Raw genomic sequence first — 10654 nt, 5'->3', positions numbered from 1 at the left:
CAGCTCAGCTCCAGTGGGCTGAAGCCGCCTCCAGTGCTCTCTGCCCCCCTCCCTTCCTTCCTGTCCTGCTTGTGGGCGGCTCCGACCTGCTGGGCCCCCTGAGGTGGGTGTGGGCCTAGGGCATGGGCCTGCAGGCCAGCCCACCCTGTTTCCCAGACTGAGATGTTCCTATGGTTGCTTTTGATTCTTTCCTACTAGACGGTCTTTTTCTCACTGACGGACCCCACCAGGGCTCAAAGCCAGTTTGGGAGGGGACCGCAAAGGGGCCACTCAGCCCAGTGTGTTTTTGGCCCCACGGCCAGTAGCTGGAGTTAAAGGACTCTTCTGAGGGGTCCCACAGGTGCTCACCAGGCCCCACAGCAGGGCTTGGGCACACTGGGGAGGGGGGTGATCAGAGTCTTGGTGGACAGTCCCTTACAGCTTTGGTTTCCTCCCTGGAGAATGAGAGCAATGATACCCACCTTGTGGGTATGACCTGAGGGCTAAATGAAAAGCAGAACACTGAGCCAGTTCTTAGTACTTAGTAGGTGCTCAATAAATAACGGTCATCATTATTGCCTTGTCTCTTATCTTCTAGCACATTCTTCTCTCAGGAGTGCCTTGGGTTTGCGGGGGAGCTGGGGTTCAAGCGCTGAGCCCCAGCTGTGGGTTCAGCTCTGATTTCTGATTTCCAATACCTGGCATGCCTATACACACACATGCATTTTTATTTATTTGTTTTTTATTTTAGTTTGTTTTTCCTCTAATCCTTTGCTGCAAGCCTGCTTCTCTCAAACAGCCCAGTTTGTTGAGTTGAACACCATCCCCCAGTGTATCTCCCCACACCCCCAGATCTCCTTTCCTTCAGCCCACCACATGCAGCTAGGGTGCGACCCATGGCTGTCCGGCTCCGGGAAGAACTAGTCACCTGCTCATCTGTACCTGGAGGGTTTTTACAGTCTTCTGAGACAGCACTGATCCCAGTAATGCTGTCTTTTTTTATGTGTAAGTCTGTCTCTCCTGTACTGAAGGCCTAGGGGTCCTGTTCTCTGTTTCTTTTTAAGGTGGGGATCAAGGATGGACGGATGGATGGGAAAGAAGCTGTGGAAGAGCTCCGTGAATCCGGGGTGTAGCAACAAACCTCCTTCTCTCAAACTTTACGAGAATCCTCCATCCTCCCCTTCTAGAACATTCAGGAAAATGGAGCATCCATCTCTCCCGCCTCCACTGAAGTGTCGATCCCAGGCACAGAAAGGAAAGGGGACTTGCTTAAGGAATCAGAGCAAATACAAGGATGAACGTGCCTGAATGCAGGACTTTGAGATGTTAATGTTACCAGTTCCTTCCAGTTCTTGAACAAAGCTCCAGTGTGTGTTTCCCTGAAGCCAGAAAGAGTGGGTGGTTTGAGACACGGGATGACGCAGAAGTAGGGGGCTTTGCTCAAAACCACAGGTTTGGGAGATTTGTCTCAACACACAAGGGAGAGGGGGAGAAACAAAACAAAACAAAACAAAACAATCAAAGCAAGTCCCAGGCAACTTCTGGCTAATAAATATGCTGGAAAGTTTTGAATTCTAGGGAAGATTAGCCACGTGAATTTTGCTTTTTGCTTTCGCAGCCAGTAAGCTGCCCTCTTCTCCAGGCCCCTGCCTCTACACCACCTCCCCCTGCACACCCACCTCTCTCCCCATGCAAACACCAACGTCACTTCTTTCGAACTTTGCCTTTGACAGGAGCTCTGAATTCTCCTTGAGGATTCCTTTCACACCACAAGAACAAAGTTTTTACTCTTTTTTCTTTTCTTTTGTCTGCCTCCCTCCCTTCCTTCATTCATTCCTTTCTCTTTTTTGGTGCTGCGGGCCCCGCCTCCCTTCCCTCTCCTCCCTGGGCAGCCTGAGTAACATTTTCAGATGTGGCGTCAAAGAGAAAAGTACAGAGGACCTCAAAGGAAATTGATCTTTTCGAAACACAGTTATCAAAATATTTTTTAACCTAGCGATATAGTAATATATGTGCTTCTCCAGTAATGGATTACATAATAAAATCTACTGGCGGGACAGAAAAACCAACCATTGGTGTTTTGAAGGAGGGATGCACACAGATGATCTTTGCAGATACTGCTAAGGCTTTAATAATTAGGATTGGAGCATATCTGATTGATCGCTTGTATTCAAAATGTAAGAAACAGCCAACTTTCAGGTAGACGTTAGTGAAGATGAAGATGTCATTTACACACACACACACACACACACACACACACACACCCTCCCGCCCCCAAAGTCAAGTAGCCCTTTCTCATCCCACCTGTTAATTTCTTGCAGGGAGGGTAGCTGCGGACTGCCCGTTTCAGAGTGGTGTTTTTCACTGGTGATGTAAATTCCCACTCCCTTCCCCAGATCCAGCAAGTCAGAGCCTCCAGGATGGGGTCAGCAAGCCTCCAAGTGGTTCCGATGTGGGCTCTGGTTGGAGAACCCTTGCCTGAGAGCTACATGGGACCTGAAGCAGAATGCACAGCCAAGATAGCCCCTTATCCCAAAGTCCTAGAGAAAGAGAGATCGCCTCTGTTTTCTCCCTCTGCTTCCTTCAGACCAAATGTTTGTGGAGGTGGACTGGTGGGATGGAGTCCGAAAACCCAGGACTCTTGTCCAGGCATAATGAACATTGTAGAGAAGCTTCCGAGACAAGGGCAGAACAAAACTCAGTTGTAGAGATTACAGCGAGGTTCCCACTCCTTTATGTACATAAAAAAATAATTGCCTTCTAATTATCTCCACAAAAGTGAGAAAACTTGCCCAGCTCATTAGCACCTTTATTAGCATTTGGAAATAATTAGATACCCTTAATAGCTTTCTAATGATCCCTAAAGGAGGGAGCCACTTTTAAGGCGTCTGCTGGCCATTACTGAGTTATTACAGAGCCTTTTAGAGCCAGTCCACACAGAAAGAGGCCTTGACAAATTCAGCCACATTGGAATGGGCTTTGGATTGCTGTGGGCTCAATTGTGTGCTGGAAAAAAGTGTGCCTTCTCTTACTGCCCATGCCTCTTCCCTCAGACTCACAGCAGCGCCCTTCCAGAAAGCTCTGGGAAGAGGCTTCTCACCACGGTGGGCTGGAAGGGAGCGCTGCTGATTTGCAGGCAGGACAATGTCAGGGGACTCCATCTTGCCTCTGGCCCCGAACTTAAAGTGACTCAGAGCATGTCCATCCATCCTAGTCTGCTTTGGGAAAGAGTGCTAGGTTTATCACGTTCTGATTCTCCAGCCCGAAAAGCACAGGGTTTGCAAAGCTGAAGGCGTTTTGATAAGCAGGGCAGTGATTTCCCATCTGGCTGGGCTGGGGCTCTCCTGCAAGTGTAGGGTCTCTGGAGGGTTGAGCTTGAGCAAAGATGTTAGGGAGAAACAGAACCGGCTCCAGGAGAGAATCTAGCCTCTGTTTCTCCAGCAGGTGGCGCCATAACTTTACCTTCGAGCCTCGAGTGCCTGGGGATCCAGCTCCGAGTTTGCAAGCCTGGGATGTGAATCACCACCTGGGACTGCCCTTTTCGGTATTTGGGGCTTTGCAGACTAAGTCCAGCGAAACTTCTTCATCCCACTGTCCCTGCAACACCCCCGATATTTCTGATTCTTTAATTGAGCCCCATAAACACACTTGTCAGAAATACTGATTGGCCTTCTAGACCAAGGGCACTGGAGGAATTTGGGCAAGCCATAATTATGCTATCACCCTCAAGTTCTGGGACTTTCCCCAAACACTTCCAGCCTCCTTCTAGAGAGATCCATTTCTAGAGCTTCTAAAATCGACTTCTATTTTCAACCTAATAAAGAGCTCTCTTGTTGGGCTGGCATATCACAGAGACTGGGGAAACAGTGAGGAGAACTTGGGCTTTAACTGCGAGCAGTCTTGGAGAAGATGAAATCCTGACCTATAAGTCATACATGGGAGCTTATATTTTTACACGTGTTTATGCCTTCTGCATGAAGTAGGGCTTCTTCTCTTTTTATAGAATCTTGGAGTTAATTCACCTAATCCAACTGCTCAGCCAATGCAGGATTCCCTCCTACAATTTAAAAACCGGCAGGGGGGGAGGATGTTTGTCGGGGAGAGAGCACTGTCCGTCTTAGTTTGCACAAGGCAGATTTCACATCCATTTCGACGCGTGGTCTGGTCCTGTGAGATGCAGAGTAAAATGACTTGCCCACGGCCTCACAGTTCCTTAGGGGAGCGATCTAGCTGGGTCACCTCCCAATCACCACTGGGCAACACCTTTCCAGCCCTCCCTGACTACTGCAGACAAGCATTCCCTCCAAGGATTGTCTGCCCTGCTCTTCCGTAGCTCTGATTTTTGAGCAACACTTCCCTTATTGCCTGGCTATCCTCTGCCGCATGACAACTGCCTCCAAATCTAGTGATTTAAAACAACCATATTTCATGTTCTTGTACCTCACAACTTTGTGTGTCAGGAATTCGCTTTGTCTGGCTGATTCTTCTGGTTCTCTGTGGCATTGACAAAGTTCAGGCGGTAGCATTTAGCTGGCTGATGAGCTGCTCAGGGGGCCTGGGGCATCTTCTCTTGTATGTCTGGCTCATTGGCAGGGGTGGCTGGAAGGCTGGTGTGGGCAATGCCTCCGTGTGCTCTAGCATGAGGCCCCTGGCCCCCAGGCAGCTGGGTTTCTTAAGTGAAGGCCCCGAGCTCCAGAAGCGAGTACTCAGTGACCAAGGTGGAAGCTTCCCGACCTTGCCTGATTAACCTCAGAAGTCACAGAATGCCCTTTCTACCATATCTGGCTGGTCAAAGTAGTCAGAGGTTTGCCAGGGGCCCTAAGGGAAGGAATTCTGCCTCTTGATGGAAGAGGTGGAAAAAAATCTGCCCCAGTGTTTTGAAACCACCACACTTACTGAATTAAATTACCGTTTCTATATCTGCCTCTCGCTCCGTGCTTACTAAATCTACTCCTTCTCTATCCAAAACCTCTTTTTTTTTTTGAGTTTCAAGTCAGCCTCCCTTGTTTGGGGAGAGACAAGGAAATAACTTTCATGTTTTTATCTATAAATTTTAAAATGATTCTATACTAATATTTCATATGTAGATTGAGGCTGGCACTCCTCTTCGGGTCAAGTTCCAGGTGAAAATATGTTACCTGATGATTATAAGGAACTCCAAGAGAAGATCAGATGGTCCCCAAAAGGAATAAAAGCCCCCCAATCATTTGTATTCCTCGTGTAACAGAAGGACTTGAATGCCAGGATGATCAGATTTAGTTTATAAAACATTAACCGGTCGGTTAAGCATCTGACTCTTGGTTTCAGTTCAGGTCATGATCTCATAGGTCATGAGACCAAGCCCCACATGGGGCTCCGTGCTCAGTGGGGAGTCTGCTTGAGCTTCTCTCCCTCTGCCCCTCCTCCCATTCACTCACTCTCTCTCTCTCTCTCTCTCAAATAAATAAATGAATATTAAAAAAAGATCCTTCCCCAAATGGTTAGGAGGTACAAAAAGATTTTGCAAATAATCGTTAGATTGAAAAACTAAACAAATAATACAAGCAGAACAATGTCTCAGAAAGCAAGGAAGGAGCCTCTTTCCAGATCTCTTCCTGGTGACCCTAGGAACTAGACTCACCCCATGAAGGCAAGGCCCATATCTTCCATGTATTTGCAAACCAGTGCTGGATATGATGACTGACACATTGTAGACTCTTTTTTTCCTTTTTTTCAAGATTTTCAAAAATCTGTTTGACAGAGAGACCGCGAGAGCAGGAACACAAGCAGGGGGAGTGGGAGAGGGAGAAGCAGGCTTCTCACGGATCAGGGAGCCCAATGTGGGGCTTGGTCCCAGGACTCTGGGATCATGACCTGAGCCAAAGGCAGATGCTTAACAACTGAGCCACCCAGGCACCCCAAAAGGGTTCCTTAGTCTTTTTTTTTTTTTTTTTAAAGATTCTATTTATTTGAAAGACAGAGGGAGCAAGAGTACAGGAGAAGGGGCAGAGGGTGAGAGGGAGAAGCAGACAACCCCACTGAGCAGGGAGCCTGACGTGGGGCTGGATCCCAGGACCCTGAGACCATGATCTGAACTGAGGGCAGACACTTAACCCATTAAGTCCCACAGGTGCCCCTGACATTGTAGACTCTTGACCGATATCGTGCAACCGAACTGCATTGAAGTCTGCACTATGCCGGTTATGGGTTAATGTCTTTGAAGAGTAATTGCCAATAAACCCCATGCTTTCGCCTTCAGCGTCCCAGCCCACAAGTTTAGGTTATTTACTTCCAGACTCCTGGTTGCTTACTTCAGTTTACGCTCCATTGCTCTGTCCACACATGCGTCTTTATGAGATCTCCCTGAACTTGTCCTTCACTCCCTAGGAGAGCAGACTGTGATCTGTCTGTCTGGAGACTTCACCGTGATCCTCCAGAGTTTTTATACAAATGAGGTAAAATACTTCGGGTACCGATCCTACAGGCCAGGAAGGGAAAAAAGTCAATTCTCTCTGGCTTCCGCTAGCTCATTACCCCACATAGTTGCTACAAAACCCTTCCAGATCTTTCCCTCTCTGCCTCTGGACTCTTCCTGAGGGCACCAGCCTGAGAAAAGCCTGACTAAAAGTAGAAACGTCTCTGGTGGCTTCCTGAGTCCCGACAAATTTATCTAGGGGTCTGAGTGGCTGAGAACTTTCTCAGCATCATTTCAATGTCAGCATGGCTCCTGCCAAAAGCAAGCATGGGGAACTTCTGCATTTGGGTGCCCAGGCTGAGTCACGACAGACCTTGTCACAGTACCCTCTGGTGGGGTCGGCACGTGCCGGGGAACTAGGAGGTGCCACTTCTCAGCTCGGTTGCCCTGGGCAACTCTGTAAATGGAAGTATGCGACTTTACTATACCTTTGTGAACCAGGAATGGTCAGACTTAATGCCACGTGTCAGAGAAATACTGAGAGGATAAATGCAAATTATATACATAGAAGGGCCATAGAGTAGATTCCAGGCAGGAAGATTATACTCTGAATTTGGAAGGGTTGTTGAAATTAGTGAGATACAACTGCATGTGCCAGAAAACCCAAGGGTTTTAAATAAAATAGGTGTTTATTTTTCTTTTACATTAATGAAGTCAAGAGTAGGAAGTCTAGGGCTGAAATAGCTTCTCTAAAGTCATATAAAATTCAGGCTTCTTTTGCTTGGCTTTTTTTTTTCTTTGAGATTTTATTTATTTATTTGTCACAGAGAGAGAGAGAGAGAGAGAGAGAGTGTGTGTGTGTGTGTGTGTGTGTGTGCAAGCAGGGGGAACAGCAGGCAGAGGGAGAAGCAGGCTCCCTACTGAACAAGGAACCTGATTCAGGACTCGATCCCAGGACCCCAGGGGTCATGACCTGAGCTGAAGGCAGACGCTTAACTGACTGAGCCACCCAGGCATCCCTTTAGCTTGACTTTCCACCGACTTTAGCATGCTGTCTCATGGTCCACGGTGGTCGGAGGGAGAAAAAGGACTCCTCTTCCTTTAAGAACACGTCCAGAAATTTGCAGAAAATACTTCCAATTGTATTGGAAGTCAGAACTCAGTCGCCCAGTACACCTGTCTGCAAGGGAGGCTGGATCATGTCATCTTTATTTTGGACAGCCATGTGACCAACCACAGATCGCAGGTTCTATTATTATGGGAAACGTGGAGACCGAATTAAGGGGGCCTTTATTGTGCTGCGGTGGGCTGGTAGAGTCCATTACCAGAAAGCAAAGGACACTTATTATCCTGCCAAGCATACAAAGCTCTAACGAGTGTGAAAAGTAACTCCTTCTTTATTTTTTCCCAGACATACTCTTGCCTCCCTCCATTGTAGAGCATAGTCCAGTTTCCCCTTGGTGGTCAGGGCAAATCGCCCAGCCGGCACAGTCATGTCTTTCTGTGCCTTTTGACTCAGAGGCATGAGAAGCCCAAAGTGGGCAGGTGGCTGTGTCAACTCCAGGTTCAACGGAATCATCACCGTGTCTCCTGGCGGAAGCCTTTCTCCTTCTGGAACTAGGACCTCTAGGCCAGCAAAGTATACTGTCATGGGAACAGGGAGCAAAATTTGTGCCTAGTGGGTCACCTGGGAGAATAGGGAGTGGTGTTCCTCTCATTTCTACCTCTTGATTCCTGGACCTTTGAATTCTGGTGATGGGAGAAACAGCACCATATATTGGAGGCTAATTCAGAGCATATGCAGCTTTCTGGAGAACCTCACTCGAGCCTTGCAAGGTATTGTCATCTAACTGGGGCTTTAACTAAATCTTCAAAAGACCATTCCACCTTTCTATCAAGCCAGCTGTCTCAGGATGGTGGGCAACCCAGTAAAACTAGTGGGTTCTTTGAGCACGGGCATGTTGCTGCACTTCTTTTGCTGTGGGGTGATTTTCTGGCTCATGGGATCTCCTCAGTTTTCTTCATTTTTTTCTTCTTTGTGTTTCTCAGATTGGATAATTTCAATTAACCTACCTTTGAGTTGGCTGATGTTTTCTTCTCCCAGCTCAAAAAATTACTTCTTGTTTAAATAAACATATTCATTTAATTATTCTTCTCAAAACGTAATTTCTATACCCAATGTGGGGCTCGAACTCACAACCCCAAGATCAAGAGCGGCGCGCTCTACCAACTGAGCCAGTCAGGTGCATCTCTTTGGTTCTTTAGGCTTGGCTTCCTTGATTACCTTGATCACATTTAAATTAGCTGACTTAAAGTTTTTGTCTAGTAAACTCAATGTCTAGGTTTTTTTCAGGGACAATTTCTTTTTTTTTTTTAAAGACTTTTTTTTTTTTTTAAGATTTTATTTATTTATTTGACAGACAGAGATCATAAGTAGGCAGAGAGGCAGGCAGAGAGAGAGAGAGAGGAGGAAGCAGGCTCCCCGCGGAGCAGAGAGCCCGACGCGGGGCTCGATCCCAGGACCCCGGGATTATGACCCGAGCCGAAGGCAGAGGCTTTAACCCACTGAGCCACCCAGGTGCCCCTTCAGGGACAATTTCTATTAACTGTTTTGTTTTGTTTTTTCCCCCCTGTGTTCAGGCTATCATTTCTTGCTTCTTTGTGTGCCCTGTAATTTTTTCTTTTTCTTTTTTTTTATTATGGCAAGATATACATAAAATTCACAATTTTAATCATTTAAAAAATTTTTAAAGATTTTATTTATTTATTCGAGAGAGAATGAGAGAGAGAGAGAGAGAGATCGTGAGAAGAGGGAGGGTCAGTGGGAGAAGCAGACTCCCTGCCAGGCAGGGAGCCCAATACGACACTCAATCCCAGGACTCCAGGATCATAAGCCAAGTCAAAGGCAGTTGCTTAACCAACTGAGCCACCCAGGTGCCCTGTAATCATTTTAAAGTGAACAATTCAGGGGCAATAAGTACATTCATAGGGTTGGGCAACAATCATCACTTTCTATGCCCAGAACTTTTATCTTCCCAAGCAGAAATTCTGTACCATCATTATTATTATTTTTTTAAAAGATTTATTTATTTATTTATTTGACAGAGAGAGATCACAAGCAGACGGAGAGGCAGGCAGAGAGGGAGAGAGAGGGAAGCAGGCTCCCTGCTGAGCAGAGAGCCCGATGCGGGACTCGATCCCAGGATCCTGAGACCATGACCTGAGCCGAAGGCAGCGGCTTAACCCACGGAGCCACCCAGGCGCCCCACCATCATTATTATTAAATGATAATTCCTCACATCCCTTTTCCACAGCCTAGTAACCTCTATTCTACTTCCTATATCTTATGAAGGTGCTTGTTCTAGACACTTACATAAGTGGAATCACACAATATTTGTCCTTTTGTGACTGTCCTTATTTCACTTAATGTAATGTTTCCAAGGTTCATCCATGCCATGGCATATATGAGAATTTCATTCTTTTTTTTTTTAAGATTTTATTTATTTATTTGACAGAGATTACAAGTAGGCAGAGAGGGAAACAGAGAGAGAAGGGGAAGCAGACTCCCCTGAGCAGAGAGCCTGACGTGGGGCTTGATCCCAGGACTCCGGAATCATGACCTAAGCCGAAGGCAGAGGCTTTAACCCACTGAGCCACCCAGTTGCCATGAGAATTTCATCCCTTTTTATGTCTTTTTAAAAAAATATTTTATCTATTTATTTGTCAGAGAGAGAGTGCATGTACATAAGCAGGGGAAGCTGCAGGCAGAGGGAGGAGCAGGCTCCAGACTGAACAAGGATCCCAATGTGGGACTCTATTCCAGGACCCTGGGATCACGACCTGAGCCGAAGGCAGCTGCTTAATTGTCTGAGCCACCCAGGCATCCTGCTTCTTATGGCTTTTTTTTTTTTTTTAAGATTTTATTTATTTGATACAGAGAGAGAGAGATCACAAGTAGGCAGAGAGAGGCAGGCAGAGAGAGAGGAGGAAGCAGGCTCTCTGCCGACAGAGAGCCTGATGCGGGGCTCGATCCCAGGATCCTGGGATTATGACCTGAGCCGAAGGCAGAGACTTTAAACCCACTGAGCCACCCAGGTGTTCCTTCTTACAGCTTTTTGAAAATGAGTACTCCATTGTACGGATATACCACATTTTTTTTTTTTTTATCTCTTCATCTATTGATGGACACCTGGATTGTTTCCCCCTTTTGGCTATTGTGAGTAATGCCACTGTGAACGTTGGTATAAAAGTATCTGTTTGAGTCTCTACTTTAAATTCTTT

The sequence above is a fragment of the Mustela putorius genome, unplaced genomic scaffold, assembly GCF_011764305.1.
Source record: "Mustela putorius furo isolate JIRA1106 unplaced genomic scaffold, ASM1176430v1.1 tig00000224_pilon_pilon_pilon, whole genome shotgun sequence".
Classification (NCBI taxonomy): Eukaryota; Metazoa; Chordata; class Mammalia; order Carnivora; family Mustelidae; genus Mustela; species Mustela putorius.
The sequence above is the reverse complement of the archived record's forward strand: the minus strand, read 5'-3'. Positions refer to the sequence as shown.